Consider the following 20,580-nt stretch of genomic DNA (forward strand, 5'->3'; position numbering starts at 1 on the left):
CAGCAACGACACTACATACACATCAGCAACGACACTACATACACATCAGCAACGACACTACATACACACCAGCAACGACACTACATACTTATCAGCAACGACACTACATACACATCAGCAACGACACTATATACACATCAGCAACGACACTCAGACATACTACATACATTCCAATATCCGGTAAGTACGCAGAACACACAGACCTGTCTGCTGTTAAGATGTTCTATATTCTCGCCCTGGCTTAAGTGAAAGCAATATGTGTGATTTTTCTGTGATATGTTTTAAATGTCAAAACTATATATTAAAGCTAAACGAGCAAACAGCCGATGGGCATTTTATTCTATACAGTAAACTATATAAAATGTCCTACTTTCCATAAGCTACGATGTATCAAAGCGCAATCAGTGAACCGGCAGACTTATTAATTTATAATCGATACAATAAACTTTCAAATGCCAATATTACAAACTTTAAAATACCAGAGTCAACGTAAAAAACTTAGCAACATTTTGACAAAGGATAAATGAATTTACATTGTACATGAGCGAAACGTCGTCAATGCGAGTACGTCGTCAGTGTTAATACGTCATCATTGGCAGTACGTCGTCAGTGTTGATACGTCATCATAGGGGGATACATCGTAAGTGTTAATACGTTATCATTGGCAGTACGTGGTAAATGTTGATACGTCATCAATGGGGGTACGTCGTCAAAGTTGATACGTTATCATTGGCAGTACGTCGTAAATGTTGATACGTCATCATTGGGAGTACGTCGTCAGTGTTGATACGTCATTATTGGGAGAACGTCGTCAGTGTTGATAGGTCATCAATGGGGGTACGTCGTCAGTGTTGATATATTATCATTGGGGCTACGTCGTCAGTGTTGATACGTCATCAATGGGGGTACGTCGTCAGTGTTGATATGTCATCATTGGGAGTACGTCTTCAGTGTTGATATGTCATCAATAGGGGTACGTTNGGGGTACGTCTAGAGTTGATATGTTATCATTGGGAGTACGTCGTCAGTGTTGATACGTCATTATTGGGAGAACGTCGTCAGTGTTGGTATGTCATAATTGGGGGTACGTCGTCAGTGTTAATACGTTATCATTGGCAGTACGTCGTAAATGTTGATACGTCATTATTGGGAGAACGTCGTCAGTGTTGATACGAATCAATGGGGTACGTCGTCAGTGTTGATACGTCATCTTTTGGAGCACGTCGTCAGTGTTGATACGTCATCATTTGGAGTACGTCGTCAGTGTTGATACGTCATTATTTGGAGAACGTCGTCAGTGTTGATACGCATCAATGGGGGTACGTCGTCAATGTTGATACGTCATCATTTGGAGTACGTCGTCAGTGTTGATACGTCATCATTTGGAGTACATCGTCAGTGTTGATACGATTCAATGGGGATACGTCGTCAGTGTTGAGACGTCATTATTGGGAGAACGTCGTCAATGTTGATACGTCATCATTTGGAGGTCGTCGTCAGTGTTGATACGTCATTATTGGGAGAACGTCGTCAGTGTTGATACGTCATCATTTGGAGTACATCGTCAGTAATGATACGTCATTATTGGGAGAACGTCGTCAATGTTGATACGTCATCATTTGGAGTACGTTGTCAGTGTTGATACGTCATTATTGGGAGAACGTCGTCAATGTCGATACGTCATCATTTGGAGTACATCGTCAGTAATGATACGTCATTATTGGGAGAACGTCGCCAGTGTTGATATGTAATCATTGGGGCTACGTCTTCAGTGTTGATACGTCATCAATGGGGGTACGTCGCCAATCTTGCTACGTCATCATTTGGAGTACATCGTCAGTAATGATACGTCATTATTGGGAGAACGGCGTCAGTGTTGATACGTCATCATTTGGAGTACGTCGTCAGTAATGATACGTCATTATTGGGAGAACGTCGTCAGTGTTGATATGTAATCATTGGGGCTACGTCGTCAGTGTTGATATGTTATCATTGGGGCTACGTCGTCAGTGTTGATACGTCATCAATGGGGGTACGTCGTCAGTGTTGATATGTCATCATTGGGAGTACGTCTTCAGTGTTGATATGTCATCAATGGGGGTACGTCTAGAGTTGATATGTTATCATTGGGAGTACGTCGTCAGTGTTGATACGTCATTATTGGGAGAACGTCGTCAGTGTTGATATGTCATCATTGGGGGTACGTTTACACATGTTTATATATGGCCATTGTGGGTAAGTCGTCATTGTTTATACGTGGCCATTGTGGGTAAGTCGTCATTGTTTATATATGGCCATTGTGGGTAAGTCGGCATTGTTTATATATGGCCATTGTGGGAAAGTCGTCATTGTTTATACGTGGCCATTGAGGGCAAGTCGACACTGTTTATACGTGGCCATTGTGGGTAAATCATCATTGTTTATACGTGGCCATTGTTTGTAAGTCGTCATTTTTTATATATGGCCATTGTGGGTAAGTCATCATTGTTTATATATTGCCATTGTGGGTAAGTCGTCATTGTTTATATATGGCCATTGTGGGAAAGTCGTCATTGTTTATACGTGGCCATTGTTGGTAAGTCGTCATTGTTTATATATGGCCATTGTGGGTAAGTCATCATTGTTTATACGTGGCCATTGTGGGTAAGTCATCATTGTTTATATATTGCCATTGTGGGTAAGTCATCGTTGTTTATACGTGGCCATTGTGGGTAAGTCGTCATTGTTTAAACGTGGCCATTGTGGGTAAGTCGGCATTGTTTATATATGGCCATTGTGGGTAAGTCATCATTGTTTAAACGTGGCCATTGTGGGTAAGTCGTCATTGTTTATACGTGGCCATTGTGGGTAAGTCATCGTTGTTTATACGTGGCCATTGTGGGTAAGTCGTCATTGTTTATATATAGCCATTGTGGGTAAGTCATCATTGTTTAAACATGGCCATTGTGGGTAAGTCATCATTTTTTTTATACGTGGCCATAGTGGGTAAGTCGTCATTGTTTATACGTGGCCATTGTTGGTAAGTCGTCATTGTTTATACGTGGCCATTGTGGGTAAGTCATCATTGTTCATACGTGGCCATTGTGGGTAAGTCGTCATTGTTTATATCTAGCCATTGTGGGTAAGTCATCATTGTTTAAACATGGCCATTGTGGGTAAGTCATTATTTTTTTTATACGTGGCCATAGTGGGTAAGTCGTCTTTGTTTATACGTGGCCATTGTGGGAAAGTCGTCATTGTTTATACGTGGCCATTGTGGGAAAGTCATCGTTGTTTATACGTGGCCATTGTGGGTAAGTAGTCATTGTTTATACGTGGACATTGTGGTTAAGTCATCATTGTTTATACGTGGCCATTGTGGGTAAGTCGTCATTGTTTATACGTGGACATTGTGGTTAAGTCGTCATTGTTTATACGTGGCCATTGTGGGTAAGTCATCGTTGTTTATATATGGCCATTGTGGGTAAGTCGTCATTGTATATACGAGGCCATTGTGGGTAAGTCGTCATTGTATATACGAGGCCATTGTGGGTAAGTCGTCATTGTATATACGTGGCCATTGTGGGTAAGTCATCATTTTTTGTATACGTGGCTATTGTGGGTAAGTCGTCATTGTTTATATATTGCCATTGTGGGTAAGTCGTCGTTGTGTATACGTGACCATTGTGGGTAAGTCGTCATTGTTTATACGTGGCCATTGTGGGTAAGTCGTCATTGTTTATATATGGCCATTGTGGGTAAGTCATCATTGTTTATACGTGGCCATTGTGGGTAAGTCGTCATTGTTTATACGAGGCCATTGTGGGTAAGTCATCATTGTTTATACGTGGCCATTGTGGGTAAGTCGTCGTTGTTTATACGTGGCCATTGTGGGTAAGTCGTCATTGTTTATACGTGGCCATTGTGGGTAAGTCATCATTGTTTATACGAGGCCATTGTGGGTAAGTCGTCATTGTATACAGCTCAAACTTAATAGTGGTATTATAGAGGTGTAATTGCCCTAGTGGTATAAACCACATACCTAGTGGTATAAACCACATATTACCAGCGTATCTGCCTTGGACGTTTGATTTTGACCTACTATTTACAACATCATATACTTGACCTTGACCTAAAAATTCAAACCAGCATGCAAACCTGACCTTGACCTCAGTTGTTACATGTACATCATCAATCACTTGTCCTTGGCATCGTTTAAGGTTAATGTGGATATATTAAAGAATTATGAACTATTATTGGAATGTTTAACAACGTCTGCTAATGAATGAGTTTCTCTCGTAATTTACAGCGTTCACAAGATTCTTCCTCGCAGTCCTAATACCTTCCTACCTTGGCTAATGCTATATGAATTTTAAAACTGTATAAAAAATATATCTTGTGGAGTTTTCTACTGAACTTCAGATCCTAGAGAGAGTTTGACGCTTACCTTTGTAATATCTTCAATTTTGTGTACGTTTCGTATTTTTCATTTCAGGGTGACCTTTTGATCAAAACTTTGTACTGCTGTGTTTGATACTGTCCTTAAAAAGTGGACTTTTCTATAATTTTGACTTAATTACTAAAATAGTTATTTAAAATTTTAAAAGCAAACCAATCCAATTCTTCTTGAGAAATTGATATAAACAAGAAATGTTTAAAGGCGTACACAGGCGGCCCACGGAAGAAAGGCCAATTGAACACACACCGGTTCCTTGACCAGCGTATTCAGGCACAGAAACTAGTCTAGTTAGAATGTTTTAGGTTACTTAAGGCCTCAATAAATACTAATCATGCCATTATATACAGAGATGTCAATATATTACACTCTTATCACGCGCACCAGTCGTATTTACAACTTCGTATTTACTGTGGCTTATGCATACGTCACCAAAGTTTACAACCTCGTCTTCAGTGTGTCGACTGCACACGTCACCAAAGTTTACAACATTGTCTTCAGTCGTCTGCACACATCACCAAAGTTTACAACCTCGTCTCCAATTTGTCGTTTTCATCATCATACTGCAGTTTGTACGACACTAGCACCAACACATAACCCGTTCAAATTGAGAGGCCGGTTATAAACAATCTATTGAAATCAGTAAAGATATTATATATGACGATAAACCAAATCCATTTTTAAAGAAACTCACACGAGTCTTAATATAAACCATTATTAAAAATGGCAATGCTGCAATGACAACATTGAACAACCAGAGTGGATGCGTTTTAGCGATAAATTGTCTGGAGTGGTCATGCCGGAAGTAGCCTGTACCGGAATTCAAAGTAGACCGTACGGAATGGCGTGTAAACCTGGAATGAAATATTCGGTAATTTCCGTTCACTATGTGTTCCTGAATCACACGACTGACACCATCTGTATACTGACCGCATCGTCCGACTTCGCTTTACGTGTCTGTTCGGGCGAGGACCTTTTTGTGTAGACGGACGAGTGGACGCCCACTTGTGGTGACGGCCGTTCTATGGAATTCTGTATGACGGGTGAGTGTTTTTGCGAGGAAGTGTGAACGCGAGTGTCAGTGGTTGTAACATCTTTCACTACAGGCACAGACTTTTTGACGATAGGCGAGTTAAACATACTGCTGGCGGCGGTAGACGTTGTCCCATTCGCTGACACAGTGACGTTTTTCACAATTGGTGAATGCATGGTCGAGTCTGACCAAATCGTCTTTGGGTAGGGTTGAGTGAAAATTAAGTCTGGTTCGTCATCAAACTCAAACGGGTCGTCCGACTCCTGCCCGCCGTCCTCCTTGTTTACGGTCCCGTAGCCCTCTGCTTGCTTTGCTGGGTCTTTCCACAACAGTCGACAACCGCTTCCGCAGCTTTGTAACATTTTCCCCAAACCAAACATCTTCACATCAGCAACAGTCACCCTGCAGAGATACAAATCAAACTAGCATCAGACTCACGAGATATTTCCGGTGTGGCTACACGAATTTGTGGAAACATGAGCCCCCTCGTATCTAAACTTCTTTTTACAAACTTTATCTTTTTTTATTCTGATACGGATAGTAGGTGCCCGAATGTTTATTTAAACGCTGTGTCACCTTTCAAATTGGCACACCTTATTCTGATTATTCCGGATGATTTAGAATTAAATGGGCTCTGTGCTTCACATGGTGTGCTTCACATGGTGTGCTCACGTACATGCGTGCCTAAATCTCAATGATGTATCCTGTGCGCATACGGTGACTGTTGCTGTGGTAACAGACATGCATCCAGTAAACGGTGTATTTGATATAAAATTCCATGCAACAATTTTAATGTCACATACATGTAAAGATAAACATGCAATTATCTACGATAAAAAGTACAAAACGACCATACCTTCCTCAAGCACTATGATCCTATATTAATCCTATATTGGGTTTGTATGATAGTCAATCATACCTTCCTCAAGCACTCTGATCCTATATTAATCCTATATTGGGTTTGTAGGATAGTCAATCATACCTTCCTCAAGCACTCTGATCCTATATTAATCCTATATTGGGTTTGTATGATAGTCAATCATACCTTCCTCAAGCACTCTGATCCTATATTAATCCTATATTGGGTTTGTAGGATAGTCAATCATACCTTCCTCAAGCACTCTGATCCTATATTAATCCTATATTGGGTTTGTATGATAGTCAATCATATCTCCCTGAAGCACTCTGATCCTATATTAATCCTATATTGGGTTTGTATGATAGTCAATCATATCTCCCTGAAGCACTCTGATCCTATATTAATCCTATATTGGGTTTGTATGATAGTCAATCATATCTCCCTGAAGCACTCTGATCCTATATTAATCCTATATTGGGTTTGTATGATAGTCAACCATACCTCCCTGAAGCACTCTGATCCTATATTAATCCTACATTGAGTTTGTATGATAGTCAATCATATCTCCCTGAAGCACTCTGATCCTATATTAATCCTATATTGGGTTTGTATGATAGCCAACCATACCTCCCTGAAGTACTCTGATCCTATATTAATCCTTTATTGGGTTTGTATGATAGTCAACCATACCTCCCTGAAGCACTCTGACCCTATATTAATCCTATATTGGGTTTGTATGATAGTAAACCATACCTTCCTCAAGCACTCTGATCCTATATTAATCCTATATTGGGTTTGTATGATAGCCAACCATACCTCCCTCAAGCACTCTGATCCTATATTAATCCTATATTGGGTTGGTATTATAATCAATTATACCTCCCTGAATCTTTCAATCATATACTAGTTTGACATAACACGTCATGACGTAAGACACGTGCTACACACCGCACTTCCTAATTATGCCAGCGGCTCTGAATTTAGTATCCACTAAAAAAAAATTAATTATGTATATATAATATCCCCAACAGCCTGTCAGATCGTTAAACTTATGATGTAAATACATTGACAATACACTGCGATAGTACAGTTATCGAATACATCCATGCTGTAATTATTACCCTATAGCGCATACACAAGCTGTAATCCAGCTAATGTAAACACATGATGTACATCCAACACACTCATACACCATAACGTACACAAATGTAATTACATATAGTACACACACGTAAGTACATACCGTACACACTGGTAATTACATACCGTAAACACACGTAAGAACATACCATACACACTGGTAATTACATACCGTACACACACGTAGGTACATACCATACACACTGGTAATTACATACCGTACATACACATAAGTACATACCATACACACTGGTAATTACATACCGTACACACACGTAAGTACATACCATACACACTGGTAATTACATAACGTACACACACGTAGGTACATACCATACACAATGGTAATTACATACCGTACATACACATAAGTACATACCATACACACTGGTAATAACATGTACATACCGTACACACAAGCAGTAATGCTTTCCAATGTACACACATTAATTACAACAAATTACATGTACTTACACCTAATGTGCACAAGTGTAATTACACACACAAGTGTATAATCCAACGTACACACACCTACTGCAGGACAATTACATGTGATTGATGTTCATATAATCATAGTACATATCGTAAAGTCATCACCAGAGACAGGAGGTTTCATTCTATTTAGAAATATCATCACCACTTACAGACGTAATACAATTGTAAGCTTATTATATGAAAGAGGACGTGTTGTGTGTTATGTCTATTTTTAAGTACAATTGTCGTACAGGCAACGTTTGACCATCCTCAGAGTTATCGAGATATAACCCGATTCATAGTACATGGTCAATGAACTTTGCTTGAGTGCAACTGTGAATATACCGAGCAAATACATCCCATAGTTACATTTATAACCGCTCTAGTGAATAGCAGCCCATGACTCTCGTCAGAAACGGTACCCATGGGAACGAAATAGTTTAGCAGAACTACCAGCGGAAGTGGAGCAGTACTTGGGAACACACATGAACCGTAATAGGTTATTACTATAGGGCTGGGAACTTAGGGTCCAACATCCTCCTCCTTACACAAGCTACAATCTCCATCATATGCCTCTCAAATGTTTACTAGACGTGTTCACACAACAGCAATGTAATAGCAAAAGAAAGGTTGAACGTAAAACGAAAAACCAACATGAGTGAAGTATTTTGAAGTTTCTAAATATCTAAATTGCGAACGGCTGGTACACCTTAAATTTACACTTCCAGTATTAAACTAAGAAAATGTCGGTTTAGAGACAATGGATTTACCAGACGAAGGCGAACAAAGACCGATTGAAATGCATTGACCAGTCTCGCGGAAGGGTGTGATCTGCCAGCTGATCTAGACAGCACATCCTAACTACCGAAGCGTCTACAGGGCATAATACTCTAGATCTCTTTGGTTGGAATAAGTTGGCAGATAATTCTGTCTCGATAGATTTTTGTTTGTTTGTTATGGGTTTTTTCTAAGTCCTTAAATACGTTTCGGTACCTTACACTACCCTACACGTCGATCAACTATCATGACAACTCGTTATTAGCAGACGGTCAGCTAATGATCGCCCTTTGGGGATATGTTGACACCGTTTGAATAAACAGATTCTCTCCAACAACTTGATGAACATCCATTGGAAATGAAAATACAACATCGATAAAAATGTATCCGACCCAATAACATAGGAGCGTCTTACTATAGTCCTTCTCCAGACTAAATACATAATGTTTGGATCTGAGCCAAAAAGCGTCGCCCTGAAGTCGTACCCAAGGTCAGACAAATATGTCTGGATCCCAGCTCATGACTAACAGTTGGACCGACCTACTACAGTCGTACTCCAGGTCAGACAAACATGACTGGATCCCAGCTCATGACTAACAGTTGGACCGACCTACTACAGTCGTACCCAAGGTCAGACAAACATGTCTGGATCCCAGCTCATGACTAACAGTTGGACCGATCTACTACAGTCGTACTCCAGGTCAAACAAGCGTGTTTGGATCCCAGCTCATGACTAACAGTTGGACCGACCTACTACAGTCGTACTCAAGGTCAAACAAGCGTGTTTGGATTCCAGCTCATGACTAACAGTTGGACCGACCTACTACAGTCGTACTCAAGGTCAAACAAGCGTGTTTGGATCCCAGCTCATAACTTACAGTTCAACCGACCTACTACTGTCGTACTCCAGGTCAGAAAAGCGTGTTTGGATCCCAGCTCATGACTAACAGATGGACCGACCTACTACAGTCGTACTCCAGGCCAGACAAACATGACTGGATCCCAGCTCATGACTAACAGTTGGACCGACCTACTACAGTCGTACTCAAGGTCAAACAAGCGTGTTTGGATTCCAGCTCATGACTAACAGTTGGACCGACCTACTACAGTCGTACCCAAGGTCAGACAACCATGTCTGGATCCCAGCTCATGACTAACAGTTGGACCGACCTTCAAAAGTCGTACTCCAGGTAAAACAAGCGTGTTTGGATCCCAGCTCATAACTTACAGTTCAACCGACCTACTACTGTCGTACTCCAGGTCAGAAAAGCGTGTTTGGATCCCAGCTCATGACTAACAGATGGACCGACCTACTACAGTCGTACTCCAGGTCAAACAAGCGGGTTTGGATCCCAGCTCATAACTTACTGTTCAACCGACCTACTACAGTCGTACTCCAGGCCAAACAAGCGTGTTTGGATCCCAGCTCATAACTTACAGTTCAACCGATCTACTACAGTCGTACTCCAGGCCTAACAAGTGTGATTGGATCCCAGCTCATGACTAACAGATGGACCGACCTACTACAGTCGTACTCCAGGTTAAACATGCGTGTTTGGATCCCAGCTCATGACTAACAGTTCAACCGACCTACTACAGTCGTACTCCAGGTCAAACAAGCGTGTTTGGATCCCAGCCAATGACTAACAGTTCAACCGACCTACTTCAGTCGTACTCCAGGTCAAACAAGCGTGATTGGATCCCAGCTCATGACTAACAGTTGGACCAACCTACTACAGTCGTACTCCAGGTCAAACAAGCGTGTTTGGATCCCAGCTCATGACTAACAGATGGACCGACCTACTACAGTCGTACTCAAGGCCAAACAAGCGTGTTTGGATCCCAGCTCATGACTTAACAGTTCAACCGACCTACTATAGTCGTACTCCAGGCCTAACAAGCGTGTTTGGATCCCAGCTCATGACTTACAGTTCAACCGACCTACTACAGTCGTACTCAAGGTCAAATAAGCGTGTTTGGATCCGAGCTCATAACTTACAGTTCAACCGACCTACTACATTCGTACTCCAGGTCAAACAAGCGTGTTTGGATCCGAGCTCATAACTTACAGTTGGACCGACCTACTACAGTCGTACTCAAGGTCAAACAAGCGTGTTTGGATCCCAGCTCATGACTTACAATATACAGTTGGACCGACCTACTACAATCGTACTCCAGGTCAAACAAGCGTGTTTGGATTCCAGCTCATGACTAACAGTTGGACCGACCTACTACAGTCGTACTCCAGGTCAAACAAGCGTGTTTGGATCCCAGGTTATGACTTACATAAGGACCGATCTACTACAATCGTACTCCAGGTCAAACAATGGACATGTTGTATAAACTAAGGACATGTTTTATAAACTGTGGACATGTTGTATAAACTGTGGACATGTTTTATAAACTATGGACATGTGTTATAAACTATGGACATGTTTTACAAACTGTGGACAGGTCGTATATCGATGGACATGTTTTATAAACTATGGACATGTGTTATAAACTATGGACATGTCGTATATCCATGGACATGTTTTATAAACTATGGACATGTGTTATAAACTATGGACATGTTGTATAAACTGTGGACATGTTGTATAAACTATGGACATGTGTTATAAACTATGGACATGTTTTATAAACTATGGACATGTTGTATAAACTGTGGACATGTTTTATAAACTATGGACATGTGTTATAAACTATGGACATGTTTTATAAACTATGGACATGTTTTATAAACTGTGGACATGTTGTATAAACTATGGACATGTGTTATAAACTATGGACATGTTTTATAAACTATGGACATGTTGTATAAACTATGGACATGTTATATAAACTGTGGACATGTTGTATAAACTATGGACATGTTGTATAAACTGTGGTCATGTTTTATAAACTATGGACATGTCGTATAAACTATGGACATGTTATATAAACTGTGTGTACCTCACGCTTCAGCAAGATGAATACATGAAATACATATATTTTTGTATTCATATTAGTAGGCAAGCATTTCCTACGTCTTTCCTGTTGATTAGTGCAACTTACTACCATTCATAATATTGTTTGTATTGTATGAATTAATCTTGTGAGATGTATTACTACAACTGAAATCATTGTATGGTTGCGCTGTTTCTTCAAGTTAATTATTATATTGTATGTTGTGTATTTCACACCACTGTATGACTATGTTGTATGACTTCGTGCAACGGGTTCTACTCAATGTATGATTGTATTGTAAGACTTACGTAACTAGTAATACTGTCTATAATAATGCTGTATAATTTATAGTGTGATGCTTGTAATACTGTTTATTACAATGTTGTATGATTGCTTAGTACGAGAAGTGGATTACTGTCTATACTATTATATGATAATGTAGTTTGAGGAGTGTAAATATGTCTATTATATCAATGTGTGATGTAATATATGATTAGTGTTATACTGTTTAACATCATAATTATCACCGTATAATGACTGTAATAGTACCTATTATATCATTGTGTTGTGTTTATAGTACTTTATGGTATGATGCGTGTACTATTATTATTCTCTTATGTGTGTGTCTGTCCATGTGCATGTGTGAGTCACTATGTCAGGGTGTGACCATGATTGTGAATGCATTTTCTTCTCTTTTCAATAGTGTTTTGTTCGTTATTTCTGTAACTCTTCATTTCTGGAGGAAATAAAGGAAATAATAATAAACTGTGGACATGTTGTATAAACTATGGACATGTTTTATAAACTATGGACATGTGGTATAAACTATGGACATGTTTTACAAACTGCGGACAGGTCGTATATCGATGGACATGTTTTATAAACTATGAACATGTTGTATAAACTATGAACATGTTGTATAAACTATGAACATGTTGTATAAACTATGAACATGTTGTATAAACTATGAACATGTTGTATAAACTATGAACATGTGTTATAAACTATATGGCCATGTTATATAAACTATGGCCATGTTTTATAAACTATGGCCATGTTTTATAAACTATGGCCATGTGTTATAAACTAAGGGCATGTTTTATAAACTATGGCCATGTGTTATAAACTAAGGGCATGTTTTATAAACTATGGACGTGTTTTATAAACTATGGACATTTCGTATAAACTAAGGACATGTTTCATAAACTATGGACATGTTTTGTAAACTATGGACATGTTGTGTAAACTGTGGACATGTTATATAACATGTCCACAGTTTACACAACATGTCCATAGTTTATGACACATGTCCATAGTTTATTCAACATGTCCACAGTTTATTAGTATTTCCTTTATTTCCTCCAGAAATGAAGAGTTACAGAAATAACGAACAAAACTCTATTGAAAAGAGAAGAAAATGCATTGACAATCATGGTCACACCCTGACATAGTGACTCACACATGCACATGGACAGACACACACATAAGAGAATAATAATAGTACACCAGACGTACTGTAGCATAGGAATGCCTTTATAATTAACGAATATTCTTTTAATAAGTGCATAGTCTGTCTTAAGCTTGAACACCAATCATTTTTACGACATACCAATAAGTTGTACAACATACATGTACCGGGAGGGGCAGTAGAACCCTGTCTATGACACAGTGATGGGCAATACAACCCCGTATAATAGACAGGGTTGTATTGCCCATCCCCGTATCATAGACAGGGTTGTATTGCCCATCCCTGTGTCATAGGCAGGGTTGTATTGCCCATCCCCGTGTCATAGACAGGGTTGTATTGCCCCTCCCCGTGTCATAAACAGGGTTGTATTGCCCCTCCCCGTGTCATAAACAGGGTTGTATTGCCCCTCCCCGTGTCATAGACAGTGTTCTATTGTCCCTACCAGTGTTTAAAACAAGGATGCATTGTCCCTCCCCGTGTTTAAAACATGGATGCATTTCCCCTCCCCGTGTTTAAAACAGGCTTGTATTGCCCCATCCCGTGTTTAAAACATGGATGATGTGTTATAAACTAAGGACATGTGTTATAAACTTTGGACATGTTGAAAAAACTATGGACATGTGTTATAAACTAAGGACATGTTATATAAACTATGGACATGTTGTATAAATTATGGACATGTGTTATAAACTAAGGACATGTGTTATAAACTTTGGACATGTTGAAAAAACTATGGACATGTGTTATAAACTAAGGACATGTTATATAAACTATGGACATGTTGTATAAACTAAGGACATGTTTTTTAAATTATGGACACGTTGTATAAACTATGGACATGTTGTATAAACTTTGGACATGTGTTATAAACTATGGACATGTCGTATAAACTATGGACATGTGTTATAAACTAAGGACATGTGTTATAAACTGTGGACATGTTGTATAAACTATGGACATGTTGTATAAACTTTGGACATGTTGTATAAACTATGGACATGTTGTATAAACTTTGGACATGTTGTATAAACTATGAACATGTGTTATAAACTATATGGCCATGTTATATAAACTATGGCCATGTTTTATAAACTATGTTTTATAAACTATTGACATGTTGTATAAACTGTGGACATGTTGAATAAACTGTGGACATGTTGAATAAACTGTGGACATGTTATATAAACTATGGTCTCGTTTTATTAATTACAGACATGCATTTATCATGGACATGCTGTTTATTGTTTAAATTACGGGCACATATAAACTTTTGAAACATATAAACTATGGAAACGCTGTGTAAACAATAGATATGTTAAACTATACAAACTATGGAAACGTTGTGTAAACAATAGATATGTTAAACTATACAAACTATGGATGAAACGACGGAAACGATGTGGTTGGACAATTTGTTATAACGATGGACATGAACAACGGATTGGTATGTTGTACAAATGACTGGTATGTTGTACAAATGACTGGTATGTTGTACAAATGACTGTCATGTTGTACAAATGACTGGTATGTTGTACAAATGACTGGTATGTTGTACAAATGACTGGTATGTTGTAAAACGGATTGGTATGTTGTACAATGGATTGGTACATGTATGTTGTACAACTGATTGGTATGTCGTAAAAATGATTGGTGTACAAGCTTAAGACAGACTATGCACTTATTAAGAGAATATTCGTTAATTATAAAGGCATTCCTATGCTACAGTACGTCTGTCCTGCCAGTGTACCGGTTATACCCGAGTACAGTCGTAGAGTGAAAAGTTGCCATTAACATCGGTATCCTAGACTTTCTTAAGTCCTTTTAATTTGTGTACATAGAAGTCGGGTAGTAAAAATAGGGTCAGTTAGTGAATGGGTATCCCTGTGTTAGAGTCATGGCTTCCAATATCCCTCTCCGTGTATGAGACATGCTACTATTGCCCCTCCCCGTGTCAGAGATAGTGCTCTATTGCCCCTCCCCGTGTTTAAAGCAAGCTTGTATTGCCCCTCCCCGTATTTGAGACAAGGTTTTATTGCCCCTCCCCGCGTCAGATACAGTGTTCTATTGTCCCTTCCCGTGTTTAAAACAAGGATGCATTGCCTCTCCCCGTGTTTAAAACAGGATTGTATTGCCCCATTCCGTGTTTGAAACAGGGTTTTATTGCCCCTGCCCGTGTCAGAGACAGGGTTGTATAGCCCCTTTCCGTGTTTGAGACAGGGTTGTATTGCCACTCCTCGTGTCATAGACAGGGTTGTATTGCCCCTCCCCGTGTCATAGACAGTGTTCTATTGTCCCTACCAGTGTTTAAAACAAGGATGCATTGCCCCTCCCCGTGTTTAAAACATGGATGCATTGCCCCTCCCCGTGTTTAAAACAGGATTGTATTGCCCCATCCCGTGTTTGAAACAGGGTTTTATTGCCCCACCCCGTTTCAGAGACAGCGTTGTATTTCCCCTTCCCGTGTTTGAGTTAGGGTTGTATTGCCCCACCCCGTGTCAGAGACAGGGTTGTATTGCCCCTTCCCGTGTTTGAGACAGGGTTGTATTGCCCCACCCCTTGTTTAAAACAGGGTTGTATTGTCCCAACCCGTGTCAGAGACAGGGTTGTAATGCCCATCCCTGTGTCATAGACAGGGTTGTAATGCCCATCCCTGTGTCATAGACAGGGTTGTATTGCCCATCCCTGTGTCATAGGCAGGGTTGTATTGCCCATCACTGTGTCATAGACAGGGTTGTAATGCCCATCACTGTGTAATAGACAGGGTTGTATTTCCCATCCCTGAGTCATAGACAGGGTTGTATTGCCCATCCCCGTATCATAGACAGGGTTGTATTGCCCATCCCTGTGTCATAGACAGGGTTGTATTGCCCATCCCCGTGTCATAGACAGGGTTGTATTGCCCATCAATGTGTCATAGACAGGGTTGTATTTCCCATCCCTGTGTCATAGACAGGGTTGTATTGCCCATCCCTGTGTCATAGACAGGGTTGTATTTCCCATCCCTGTGTCATAGACACGGTTGTATTGCCCATCCTCGTATCATAGACAGGGTTGGATTGCCCATCCCTGTGTCATAGACAGGGGTGTATTGCCCATCACTGTGTCATAGACCGGGTTGTAATGCCCATCACTGTGTCATAGACAGGTTTGTTTTGCCCCTCCCCATGTCATAGACAGGGTTGTATTGCCCCTTCCCGTGTCATAGTCAGGGTTGTATTGCCCATCCCCGTGTCATAGCCAGGGTTGTATTGCCCATCACTGTGTTATAGACAGGGTTGTAATGCCCATCACTGTGTAATAGACAGGTTTGTATTTCCCATCCCTGAGTCATAGACATGGTTGTATTGCCCATCACTGTGTCATAGACAGGGCTGTAATGCCCATCACTGTGTCATAGACAGGGTTGGTATGCCCCTCCCCGTATCATAGACAGGGCTGTATTGCCCATCCCCGTGTCATAGACAGGGATGTATTGCCCATCACTGTGTCATAGACCGGGTTGTAATGCCCATCACTGTGTCATAGACAGGGTTGTATTGCCCATCACTGTGTCAAAGCCAGGGTTGTATTGCCCATCACTGTGTCATAGACAGGGTTGTAATGCCCATCACTGTGTCATAGACAGGTTTGTTTTGCCCCTCCCCATGTCATAGACAGGGTTGTATTGCCCCTCCCCGTGTCAAAAACAGGGTTGTATTGCCCCTCCCTGTGTCATAAACAGGGTTTTATTGTCCATCCCCGTGTTTGAGACGGGAGTTTGTTGTTTGTCCAGTGTAAGAGACAGGGCTGTATTGCCCATCCCTGTGTCATAGACAGGGTTGTATTGCCCATCACTGTGTCATAGACAGGGTTGTAATGCCCATCCCCGTATCATAGACAGGGTTGTATTGCCCCTCCCCGTGTCAAAGACAGGGTTGTAATGCCCATCACTGTGTCATAGACAGGGTTGTATTGCCCCTCCCCGTGTCATAGACAGGGTTGTATTGCCCATCACTGTGTCATAGACAGGGTGGTAATGCCCATCCCCGTATCATAGACAGGGTTGTATTGCCCATCACTGTGGCATAGACAGGGTTGTAATGCCCCTCCCCGTACCATAGACAGGGTTGTATTGCCCATCACTGTGTCATAGACAGGGGTGTATTGCCCAGCACTGTGTCATAGACAGGGGTGTATTGCCCATCACTGTGTCATAGACAGGGTTGGATTGCCCATCACTGTGTCATAGACAGGGTTGTATTGCCCATCACCGTGTCATAGACAGGTTTGTTTTGCCCCTCCCAATGTCATAGACAGGGTTGTATTGCCCCTCCCCCGTGTCATAAACAGGGTTGTATTGCCCCTCCCCGTGTCATAAACAGGGTTGTTTTGCCCATCCCTGTGTTTGAGACGGGAGTTTGTTTGTCCAGTGTCATAGACAGGGTTGTATTGCCCATCCCTGTGTTTGAGACGGGAGTTTGTTGTTTGTCCAGTGTAAGCGACAGGGCTCTCCGTGTTTTAGATGGCAGTCTGTTACCCCTCCCATTTTTAGATAGCGATACGGATTGTGTCCCCTACATCATCCCACGTATCCTATACGGGTAATCACAGGTAACTGTATATTTATGGTGGGGGTGGTGGTGGTGGAGTGGCAGTATTTAAAAGGCAGTTAAAAGTACCGTCGGTTCTGGTAGAGTCGTTCTTAGTGAGCCATACAAATATGCGATAGCGATGCTTTATGTATGTATGTACCAGGCTCTGCTCTCTGTGTCGGGGGCTTGCTACAGATTCAATTTAGGTCTACCGTTTTTTGTATCGCGTTTCAACTGCAGAACAAAATTAAACAGGATTACCTGCGATGCTTTAATGGTGTACGCGTTTGTGTAACTACAGGAGCAATATCGATGCTTGCACTGAATTCCTACAGCTATGCACGGTAACGACAAACTGTTCCAACTAATAACATCTGGTGCATGTAAAAAAAAAATCTGTATCGGGAGTGTATACCACAGCCTGGGTAGGTATGACCCACTACCAACAGACGTTTTACAGTCGATGTACAACATATGTAGAGGTCGTATCTAGCTGAACAGTCTAAAGGCCTCTTTATCATCCCAGCCAGGTGTCTGCTATCAAATATTATAGCTTTAATTAAATATAATTAAACCAGCAAAACAAGGGAAATTAGCTGGTGTCAGCGAGCTACACAATGGAACATTCCATTTCATCTTCCACCACCCACAAACCGGGTCCTATTGTAAATCGCCAGCTCCGGCGCTGAAACCCGATCCCCTCCCGTTCCCACCCCCTTCACAACCTTCCCCACTGTACCTCATACAGGCCACAATGCTATTGCGTTTTGTACCTGACATTACATCATGCAGACAGTTCCGAAACTGTGTAGACTTCAACATCCATGACAGTTATGAATGTCGTCACGTACTTGATAACTTGTATACCTCGCCAACCGAGACGGCTTATAGTGTTACAACAACTCACAATCACGGGGATTCTAAATAATGGCGACAGTTGTTACAGTCACGTGTGTGTGGATGACCACCTGTACACTTAACGATATATATTGTAAACACTTTCACACACGTCCAATACCTGGAACAGTCGTACAGACTTATCACATATGTATACAGTGTACGCACCAGTCCACCATGCAGGTGAGTGACGATACATACAGCTGAGCAGGTATAATATAAATATACAGCCAGGTAGACCAGGTCAATCTATGAAGCCAGTGTGAGTGGAACTTTATAAGTTACATTACTTACCTTGTGTTCCCTGCTGGTCAATAAAAGTCGGTTCCTCGATATCTGTCGCTGTTGATGTTCCTCAATCTGATCAGAAATAAAGCGGGGATTTTACATTGTTCGTGATCTGTGCTGTAGAGGTTAGGATCGGCTAAATACAAAGGTCTGTTTACAAATAGGTTCCGTATGATTCACTCAGCTATCTATAGCCAACTGCCCCTTCTGATTGGTCAATTTAAACGGAAGAGGCGGAGTAATGCATTCTATGTTGTAAGTAAGATCAGATGTGTTTTGCGTGGAGGAGAAGCTTTTGAATTGAGCGAACAATAGACGTCATTAATACCTTCTCGTTAACGTACAGACGTGTACCTAACTAACTACTAAACAGGTTTATATACGAGTGTGCTTTATATAATGGGTATATGTGTATGTGTGTGTTATATTATGATAAAATGTAATTGGAAATTCCAGCGGAAGGAAGAACTATTCATGTACAGAGTGTCACCTGTTACGTCATATACACACGATTAACTAAGTAAACAACAACACACGTGTCCTCATGGCAATCGTAGTTATCACGTCATATACAGTTCATGTAATACATATGTATGTGTAATAGTTGACAAAACAATGGCTTAGATATACATGTATGTACGTATGGTTCTTTATTACTCAATTTCCTTTGTTCTTTAGTATTTTGAAACTCGTGCTACTCGGTAGCGGATAGTGAGTTTTCAGGGTTTTCAGAGAGTAAGTTCCCTGACAATGCCTGTCAATTTCCATTAAATCCAAAAATTCCCCACGTTATTTTCATATTAGCATCGCAACAATAAATAAATAAAAAGAAAATCATACAAAAATGAATAAATAAAATCAAAAAGGAAATAAATCACTCAAACTCTAGACTCGCTAGTACTCGGAACTTCTCTAACAAGGAACTCCAATATTGATTAGGTAAAAACAAAATTCACAAATTCATCTTATTCATTCTGAGAAGTTCCAAATAAATTCCCCCGATTGATCAGATGTGAATTAAAAATTCAACTAATATACACTGTACACGTGTAAAACCCTAGTTTAAATTAAATCGAGGCAACCAACACTGAGAAAGTTTTCTCATCAAATCCTAAAAGTTCATACAGTAAGTAAGACGAGATGTATTAAATGATAGTTACAGAGAGTACAAACAGGCTAAAACTGATTTCAGAAGGCGCTTAAGGCAATTAAAGCGTTTGAGAAGTACATGACAGCGCAGTTTACAGAGATAGATAAATCTGGAGAAATTAACCAGAAATTGTTTTGACAACTATTAAAGAGCGAAACACCAAAGAAACACTGTGCTCAAACTGAGTTGAAGTACGACGGAGTCACTTATCGTAATCCAAACGACATGGAAAGGACAAGTATTTGGATGACCCTGTTACAGAGCGTGAAATCAAACATATATGTCGTAAATTAAAACTAAACAAAGCTGGAGGGATTGATAATATTGTGTATGAACACTTCAAGTACTGTAGTGCATTGCTAAATAGTCATTTGTCGAAGTTATACAATGCTGTCATTAAGTCTCAACATATACCTGATGATTTGAAAAAAGGCCTTATCATAACACTGTATAAGGGAAATGGTAAACCGAAAGACGACCCGAATAGTTATAGAGGGGTGACACTTTTACCTGTAATATTCAAAAATTTTGAAATGATTTTT

General features: G+C 40.4%; 1 protein-coding gene across 1 annotated transcript in view; it reads right to left on the bottom strand.

The window, feature by feature from the left end:
• LOC110458365 overlaps positions 1-19,250 on the bottom strand; it is a 43,285-nt gene extending 24,035 nt beyond the window's left edge. The window contains exon 1 of the mRNA XM_021510032.1: positions 18,895-19,250. The gene's annotated coding sequence lies outside the window, so the exon portion shown is untranslated. The remainder of the gene's footprint in view (positions 1-18,894) is intronic.
• Positions 19,251-20,580: the final 1,330 nt, after the last annotated feature.

The sequence above is a fragment of the Mizuhopecten yessoensis genome, unplaced genomic scaffold (genome assembly GCF_002113885.1).
Source record: "Mizuhopecten yessoensis strain PY_sf001 unplaced genomic scaffold, ASM211388v2 scaffold1225, whole genome shotgun sequence".
Taxonomy (NCBI): domain Eukaryota; kingdom Metazoa; phylum Mollusca; class Bivalvia; order Pectinida; family Pectinidae; genus Mizuhopecten; species Mizuhopecten yessoensis.